This window comes from Sinocyclocheilus anshuiensis, unplaced genomic scaffold (genome assembly GCF_001515605.1).
Source record: "Sinocyclocheilus anshuiensis isolate Anshui unplaced genomic scaffold, SAMN03320099.WGS_v1.1 scaffold1115, whole genome shotgun sequence".
Classification (NCBI taxonomy): Eukaryota; Metazoa; Chordata; class Actinopteri; order Cypriniformes; family Cyprinidae; genus Sinocyclocheilus; species Sinocyclocheilus anshuiensis.
In genome coordinates, this window is record NW_015547735.1 from 1,031,774 (window position 1) to 1,040,864 (window position 9,091).

The 9,091-nt window shown below is 38.6% G+C and overlaps 1 pseudogene; it reads right to left on the minus strand.

Annotated features, from left to right (window-relative positions):
* Nucleotides 1–9,091, minus strand: part of LOC107704369 (1-phosphatidylinositol 4,5-bisphosphate phosphodiesterase beta-4-like) — a 56,681-nt pseudogene that overhangs the window by 40,627 nt on the left and 6,963 nt on the right.

Below are 9,091 nucleotides of genomic sequence, written 5' to 3' on the forward strand. Positions count from 1 at the left end.
GATGACACTCAACTCTACTTCTCATTCCAACCAGATGATCCGACAGTAACGAACCAAAAAAAGCTTATGTTACACCTCTCTCATCAGTTTACACTGGCTACCAGTAGCTGCTCGCACCGATGCTTGCCTATAAGACAATAACTGGCGCTGCACCAATATACCTAAACTCGCTAGTTCAAACTTATGCGCCCTCCAGAAGCTTGCGTTCTGCAAGTGAACGATACCTTGTGGTGCCATCCCAAAGAGACACAAAATCACTATCACAGACCTTTTCCTGGACTGTCCTCAGCTGGTGGAACGACCTCCCGATCTCAATCCCAGCAGCTGAGTCTTTAGCCATTTTCAAAAAAACATCTAAAGACATCTTTTTCGCCAGCACCTGACGAACTAATACTAGCACTTACCTATTCTATTCTGTTCTATTCTACTCCATTCTATTAAAAAAAAAACTAGTTATGTGTACTGTGCTAGACTAATTGCTGGTCGTCATTTGTATAAAATGGATGAAAAGCGTCTGCTAAATGATTAAATATAAATGTATGTAAATGTAAACCTACTGGGCCTATACACCTCCCTCTGTAATTGGATCCTGGACTTTCTAACCGGAAGACCTCAGTCAGTCTGTGTCGGCCACAACATCTCGAGCACTACCACACTGAGCAGAGGTGTCCCACAGGGCTGTGTGCTCAGCCCGCTGCTCTTCACGCTGCTGACCCACGCTCTCCAAGAAGGCGCAACAGTGGCTCCACTTCCTGCGCTGACTTAAAAGAGCAAGTCTCCCTCCACCCATCCTCACCACATTTTACAGGGGAACCACTGAGAGCGTGCTGACCAGCTGCATCACTGTCTGGTACGGGAACTGCAGTGCTGCTGACCGCAAGACCCTACAGCGGAGAGGTCAGAGTCTGCTCTGCAAGACTGCTCAACAGCTTTTTTCCCCAGGCTGTGAGAGCCCTCACTTCCAATCACCTCACCCCCCTCTGAAACCCCATCCCCAACCCTAGCTCCTGAAACCAAGATCCTCTCTCCCCCCACACCACATGTAAACCGTTGAAAACCTCAAAAACATTGTGCAACTCTGAGTGTGCTACACACAGGAGAGTGGGCTGGACAAACCACCTGTAGAAACACACTCTTTTCTTTCTAAATGCACCAGACACTTTCTTATAAACACTCCATGTTACAAGGACTTAATAAGATAACACAAATATTTACTTGTGAATGCACCAAAAATCATATTGCACGATTTGCTTCTTAACCTTAAATACCTCTTTTGCACAATATCATGTACAGTTATTATGTTAAGTACTTGTATAGTCTCTCTTAGGTTATGTATATGTATAGTCAACTATTTATAGTATATGTATAGTTAGATTACCACTTTCAGTAAGTTAGTTATGTATAGGTTTAAAAATTGTTCTTACGTCTAGGTGTTGAATGTTTATATTTATGTTTGTTTATTTATGTCCTGCAAGACACGACATTTCGTTCCACTGCATGTCCACACATGTAGCGGAATGACAATAAAGCTCGACTTGACTTAAACATGGACTGTTTGACTGTTGCGCTCGTGTCTCTTGCAGCATCTCATGCATGAAACAGCAATTCTAAAGTTAAAAAAGTTAAGAGAAGTTCACTCCCATCTTCTTGCATGTTTGCTATTCCACTGCCTGCGTCGCATCTTTATCAACACAAAAGCTCATTCTGTGTGAATGGTGTCTAGTGATATACAGGTGCATCTCAATAAATTAGAACGTCGTGGAAAAGTTCATTTATTTCAGTAATTCAACTCAAATCGTGAAACTCGTGTTTTAAATAAATTCAATGCACACAGACTGAAGTAGTTTAAGTCTTTGGTTCTTTTAATTGTGATTATTTTGGCTCACATTTAACAAAAACCCACCAATTCACTATCTCAACAAATTAGAATACTTCATAAGACCAATAAAAAAAAACATTTTTTCTAATTTATTGAGATGCACCTGTATATTCTACTCACGGTACTTCACTGAACGCAGTTGGATCGTTCTTTTCTCGGCATATTGTCAAAGTGTCTAAATCTAACGTTTGGTAATATTTCTATTCAAAATAGTGATTCCTCGATTTATAAAAAATAAAATCGTGGCAAAACATTAAATTCGAATTAATAAAAAAATCTGAAAAATCGCCCAGCCCTAGAATGAGGGTTGAAAATAATCATTCTTCCACATATTTATTTGTTTTTTTGTGCAAAAAACTTTATTAACATTATAAGTACACCTCAAGGAACATATTAAAATAATAAAAAAATCCATGTCATGGCCCGTTTAAAGTGAGAAGTATAGTATTGAGATACAGGTGTGTCGTTTCATCAGTGCAACACATGCAGACGCACTTCTGACGTGATGACGTCTCTGACGGGAGCGGAGCGTGTTTAGTTATTTATTCACAGTGACGATGAGATGATGATGATGAAGGCATACCTGCATCCGGACAGCAGCACCTGTCGGTACATCTCCACCGAGGACTTCCCGCCGAACTGCCGACCCGTCAGGTAGGTGTTGTGTGAGGAGCTGATGAAGTAATGAGCCAGCGGATGCTCCATCTCCTGACACAGATCCAGACGGTCCAAAAACACCGGCGCGTTCTCGTCCGACATCAGGTAGCGGCAGAAGCCGTCGCTGGACATGTGACCTGAAGACAAGATGATCAGGTGAGAACTCAAACTTACAGTTACAGATCCTCAGACTGCTCTGGAGATTTTTCAAACAGGGTTTCTGCAGACTTTATGAAGGTACATTTAAGTTTTTTGAGACCTTTTTGAAACTAAGTAAAGAAAATTAAGGAATAAATTGAATTGAAACAAATATGAAACAAAAATGTGACCCTGGACCACAAAATTTAATCTTCTGAAATTGAGGTTTATGCATCATCTGAAAGCTGAATAAATAAGATTTCCATTGATGTATGGTTTGTTAGGATAGGACAATATTTGGCTGAGATACAACTATTTGAAAATCTGGAATCTGAGGGTGCAAAAAAATCTAAATATTGAGAAAATCATGTTTAAAGTTGTTCAAATGAAGTTCTTAGCAATGCATATTACTAATCAAAAATTAAGATTTGATATATTTACAGTAGGAAATGTACAAAATATCTTCATGGAACATGATCTTTACTTAATATCCTAATGATTTTTGGCATAAAAGAAAAATGTATAATTTTGTCCCATACAATGTATTGTTGGCTATTGCTACAAATATACCCCAGCGACTTAACACTGCTTTTGTGCTGCAGGCTCACATCAGTGTGTTGTATAAGCAACACTTTTAAAAATACAACTTCTGACAGATCTCCATTACTTTTCAATTCATTTTTGACAAAAAAGTGAATCTCTAAACATCCTTAAATCAAGACACATTTACTTGAGAAGCAAAATGAAGACATGAAGTCTTGTGTTCTGTTTACTTAACATAAAATAAAAAAACAAACTTTATGATTTATGAATTATGATTAAAACAAACTTTAAAAAATCAACTCAATTCAAAGGAAAAAAACTAGTTTTAATTCCCCACTGACAGATATTTGTTCTTGTTTTAAGCAGAAACTCACTTCATTTTGATCAGTTTCTCAGAAAACAAGATTTCATATCTTCATTCTGCATCTCCAGTAAATGTGTCTTGGTTTATGGATGTCTAGATATTTGTACTAGAAAACAATACAAAGATACTGAGGAAGAGATTCAGTTTTTGTAGTGTGTGCAACATTTAATGACACGACTTTATGAATTTATGACTTTCTGCTTTGACTTAGGAGCTTATTAAGGCCTTAACTTGTGGAAAAGTGAATTAAGACTTTTTAAAACCCATTTTGAACGCATTTGCTGTTAATGTACTCATCCTCAGGCCATCCAAGATGTAGATGACTTTCTTCAGAACTCTAAAGATAATTTTAGCTGAATTTTTATCTTTTTTGGGGGTGAACTATTCTTTTAACATCTGATAAACTGTTATGTTACATTCTGACTATGAATGTTATAATAATTGGAATATTGTAACTACATACCTTATAGTATTTTTTAAAAACGATCAATGTTATATTTTAGAAAACAGAATTTGGGAAATATTCTGGACACACAAACATTTGTCTATACTCTGTCTCCTTTGTTTCCATACATATCCAGACCTGGAAATGACTAAAGTCAATCAAACCCAGTGCTGACTCCGCCGGGCCACCAGAGGGCAGCAGAGGATCAGCTGAGAGCATTTCATTACACACTCATCACACCTCCTCCATTTACCTTTCTTTTTCAAGACGGCGTCTCTCTCGTACTTCTCAATGATCTGCATGACTCGTTTGGCTTCATAAAAGGGGAAGAGGATCTCGTTGAGTCGAGGGTCCCGCTGGTTCTACAGGGAAAACGAACATCTGAAATGAGGAGGGATTCGTCCTCAGACGAGTCTCAACTCTTTTTTTTAGCTTGTGAAACTACAGCCACAGAATTAACCGGAGCGCATCCGCAGATGCATGTTTTACCCTTATGAGGGCAGATTTGTCCAAACCACATAAAACACACAGCACGTCCTCGCTTCAAGTAACTCATATTAAAGCAGACGGAGTGAAACAGCATCTGATGTTAGATAAGAGATGAGTATCAGGCCAGTTTACTCACATTCTGAGCTTCACTTCTGAACTGCTTGAACATCACTAACTAGTTCACAGACAGTGAGCGTTTGTGTTCAGCAGACGAACAAGCACGAGACGAGCAAACCAAACATACAACAAACACAAGACGACCCACAGTGACGCTCTGATCCGCATGCACACGCGTGAACACAAACACAGGAACGCATCACAGGAAGCCCATCACCGACAAACAGAAGCAGAGCACATGCACACACACACACACACACACACGCACACACTCACACACACACATAGTTCACAAACAGTGCCGTGTCTGTGCGTTAAGAGAGTTTGTGTTCAGCAGACAAACAAGCGTGAGACTGGCTGCACAAGACGAGCAAATAAAGCCCAACAAACACAAGCACGACCCACGGCAACACGCTCGGATCCACATGCAGCGTGACCCACACGCGTGTGCCTGCAAACACATGAACACAAACACAGGAAGCCGACAGACATGCAGACACACACACACACAGTTAATAATGATGATAAAGAGCTTACTTCATTCAGAAAGCTGACTAACTGCTCTACGGTTAAATAATCACTTTTGTCTCCGTTGCTGCAAAGAAATTGAGCAGAAGAGATTTGGTTTGGTTATAATAACACAAACAAAACCATTAAAGAGAGAGAGAGAGAGAGAGAGAGACTTAGACATCACAAAGCATCTGTACGACACCCGTCTGATGTTCCATAAACCGTTAGTCAAACACACGGGTTAATGTTAACTGCTGAAGCTGTTAAGAGTTCATCTCATAGTTAGTGCTCCAGTACTGGCTCTAGAGTACTAGTTAACCTTGAGGACTGAACAGCGTGTGACGTACATCTTCTTGAAGAGCTCCTCGATGTCCGTGCGAGGGCAGATCTTCTGCGTCAGAGCGTAGAAGATGTCGAAGGTGAAGGCCGAATGCTCGATTTCATCATTCTGCAACGCAAAACCAAATCAGCAGGTTAAGAGTCAGCATGACACGTATTTAACTTCTGCAATGTGACGGGAACAGAATATCCAACAAAAGTAGGACGAGATGTGGTTTGATCCATGAGGGACTGATGACTGAAATCCTGCTCTTAACCCGTCTTTATGTCTAATTTTCCAGCGGAAAACCATGTAAAAATCAATCTTCTGTTTTCAGAACCGTATCTTGAATAAAAGTGTTTTATTGCACTGGCAGGTTAATCAAGATTAAAAAGTTTTTCAATGGTTTTTAGATGTTTTAAATGGAAAACAAGTCAAAAGTCTCACTGGTTCACATCTATAAAAGTACTCAAACTGAAAATATAAAAATAAAAGGTAATTCAAAATATCAATAAATACAATGATTGTACATAAAACGACAAAACATTAAATACATAAAATACTAAGATACATTAAGAAATACCTTAAGTAATAAATAAAACAAATAAATATATAAAATATTAAAATAACTCTGTTCATTCCTGGCAATAAAACTGAGTCTAGATGACATCATCTGAACGTCAGAGACGTGTTTCCCTTTATAATCACATTACTGATGATTCGCTCACAATAAGAGCAGCATCATGAATTAAGACTCTTTCTGACCTTCCCACTGGGGAGACCGAGTTCCTTCAGCGCCTGGAAGATTCCTTTCTCCGTTTTACCTGAGCCGAACGTCCGTGTGATACTGCATGAGACGAGATCACATCAGATCAGTCAAAAAATCACAGAACAAAGAGATGATCCAGAGGAATCAGACACTCACCCTCGGACCGGGATTTTGCCGTTGACATTCGTTAGGAAGGAGAGTCTCATCCAACTAGACAGAAAGAAAGACAGAGAAAGTTCATGAAGACAAACATCTGATGGATTCTGCTGATTCTCATCTGGTTATAACAGATCTTAAACTGATCTTGAACAGATCTCAAACAGATCTGCAACAGATCTCAAACAGATTTTCAAAAGATCCCAAACAGACCTCTAACAGATCTTAAACAGATCTGCAAAAGATCTCAAACAGACCTCTAACAGATCATAAACAGACCTCTAACAGATCTTAAACAGATCTGCAAAAGATCTCAAACAGATCTTCAAAAGATCCCAAACAGACCTCTAAAAGATCATAAACAGACCTCTAACAGATCATAAACAGACCTCTAACAGATCATAAACAGACCTCTAACAGATCTCAAACAGACCTCTAACAGATCATAAACAGATCTGCAAAAGATCTCAAACAGATCTTCAAAAAATCCCAAACAGACCTCTAAAAGATCCCAAACAGACCTCTAACAGATCTCAAACAGACCTCTAACGGATCATAAACAGACCTCTAACAGATCTGCAACAGATCTCAAACAGATCTTCAAAAGATCCCAAACAGACCTCTAACAGATCTCAAACAGATATCTAACAGATCTCAAACACATCTGCAACAGATCTCAAACAGATCTTGATTCAGGGTCTGATTACCACTATAAATGACCACACATAGATGCTTGTCATTCATTAGTTTGATTGTTGAGTCATCTTTATGTGGATCTACTTACTGTTTCTTCAGGCAAGTCATTGGACACACGTTATTCGCCTTGAAGTTGTGAATCACTGATTTCAGGCCTTCCATCCATTTCTGCAAACACAACACAATTGTACATGAGGAGAAATAACACTTAACATGCTTTGTAGTAGTTCACGATCAACGGTCAGGTCGAGATTCATCTTTAAAACATTCAGGAGACGCTTTGAATGATTCACGTCTGAAGAAGCTCAAGAACCAGGGACAAATCAGACTATTAGATCACTATTAAATCTGCTACATGAAATATTATCTAGAACTAACTTAAACACAGGACATGTTTGTAAAGCTGCTAACAGGTTTCAAACCTCAAACAGCTCATATAGGACTCAGTTTGAGCTGAATAAACAACAAATGGCTGGTTTCACTGACACACCTTGATTTAGTGTCAGTGAATCACAAACATATTACAGTATTATTGAATGTGACAGCTTTCTGAACTGAACAGAAGTTAGTTGGCGATACATGTGTTTTAACCTTTTCCCCGCCAAACACAGAATTTTCCGGTTTCTGTGTTCTCGCTGTTATATGCTAGGAGGCGCTGTTACGCATCTCCTGAATGAGTCTAGAATCACTCGATCAAAAACACAGACCAGGAAGACACAGAAACGAGCGATCTCATATGTAAGCATATGCATATGAAAAATAATGCGATCATCAACACTAACAGCATATAAATGAAAACTGCCTAATTAGTCAGCTGCAAATATGGCTTCACCCCAAAAAAATTGTAACAAAAGGTTTCTCAGTGGTTTACAGTAGTAACAGATGTACTTAAAAACATACTAAAAGTTTACCAAAGTTTGACTCCAAGAAAGGCCCCATTTTCAAAATGGCGGCCGTCAGGTCCTTAAAATGACCATTACTCCTTTGTATTCCTCCTAGACCAGGAATACTGGTGCCTGATACATGTTTTGGCCATGTAATATTCTAATTAGCATATTTGCATGATAGATAAGTGATTACAAGTACAATTATATATTAAAGCAATTGGTTACAAATAAATGAAAACTGCCTAATTAGTCAGCTGCAAATATGGCTTCACCCCAAAAAAATTGTAACAAAAGGTTTCTCAGTGGTTTACAGTAGTAACAGATGTACTTAAAAACATACTAAAAGTTTACCAAAGTTTGACTCCAAGAAAGGCCCCATTTTCAAAATGGCGGCCGTCAGGTCCTTAAAATGACCATTACTCCTTTGTATTCCTCCTAGACCAGGAATACTGGTGCCTGATACATGTTTTGGCCATGTAATATTCTAATTAGCATATTTGCATGATAGATAAGTGATTACAAGTACAATTATATCAAGGTTTAATCTGGCCGCAGAGGAACACAACTGGGTTGCTTAATATAAAGAGACGTAATCCCCAAAACAGAGCTTTTTTGACGTTGCGCAATACGGAAATATCTCCTAAGTGTGTTACTTATCTTTGTCAACCTGGCAACCCTGTGCACGCACTCTCTCTCCACTGAGGATAAACATGCTTGCTTTCTGAAAACACTGGTTAGCTTGCAGTTTAGCGATCTCCACTTCAATATTCTATTCTCAGAAAAGTGTAATTCATCAACTGTTCAGGCGTCTGTATCGTGATACGTATCGTATCGTGACTTTGCTGGTGATACACAGCCCTACTGTGTGGTACTGTAAAATTAGTCAAAACAGGTCTGCCACGTGAAGGCTCTGTACCGCTAACCCCTTTTTTTTTTAATATTTTTTAAAATATTTTTTATAATGCATTTAGTTTTTTTTTTTTGCCTTTTGTTTTTTATATATTTTTTATACTTTTTTTATTTATACATATCTTTTTCTATTTTCTTCAGTTGTTTCCTCTTATTAGGGCCCAAGCACCGATGGTGTGAGGACCCTATTGGAATTGCTCCGTTTCTTATTAT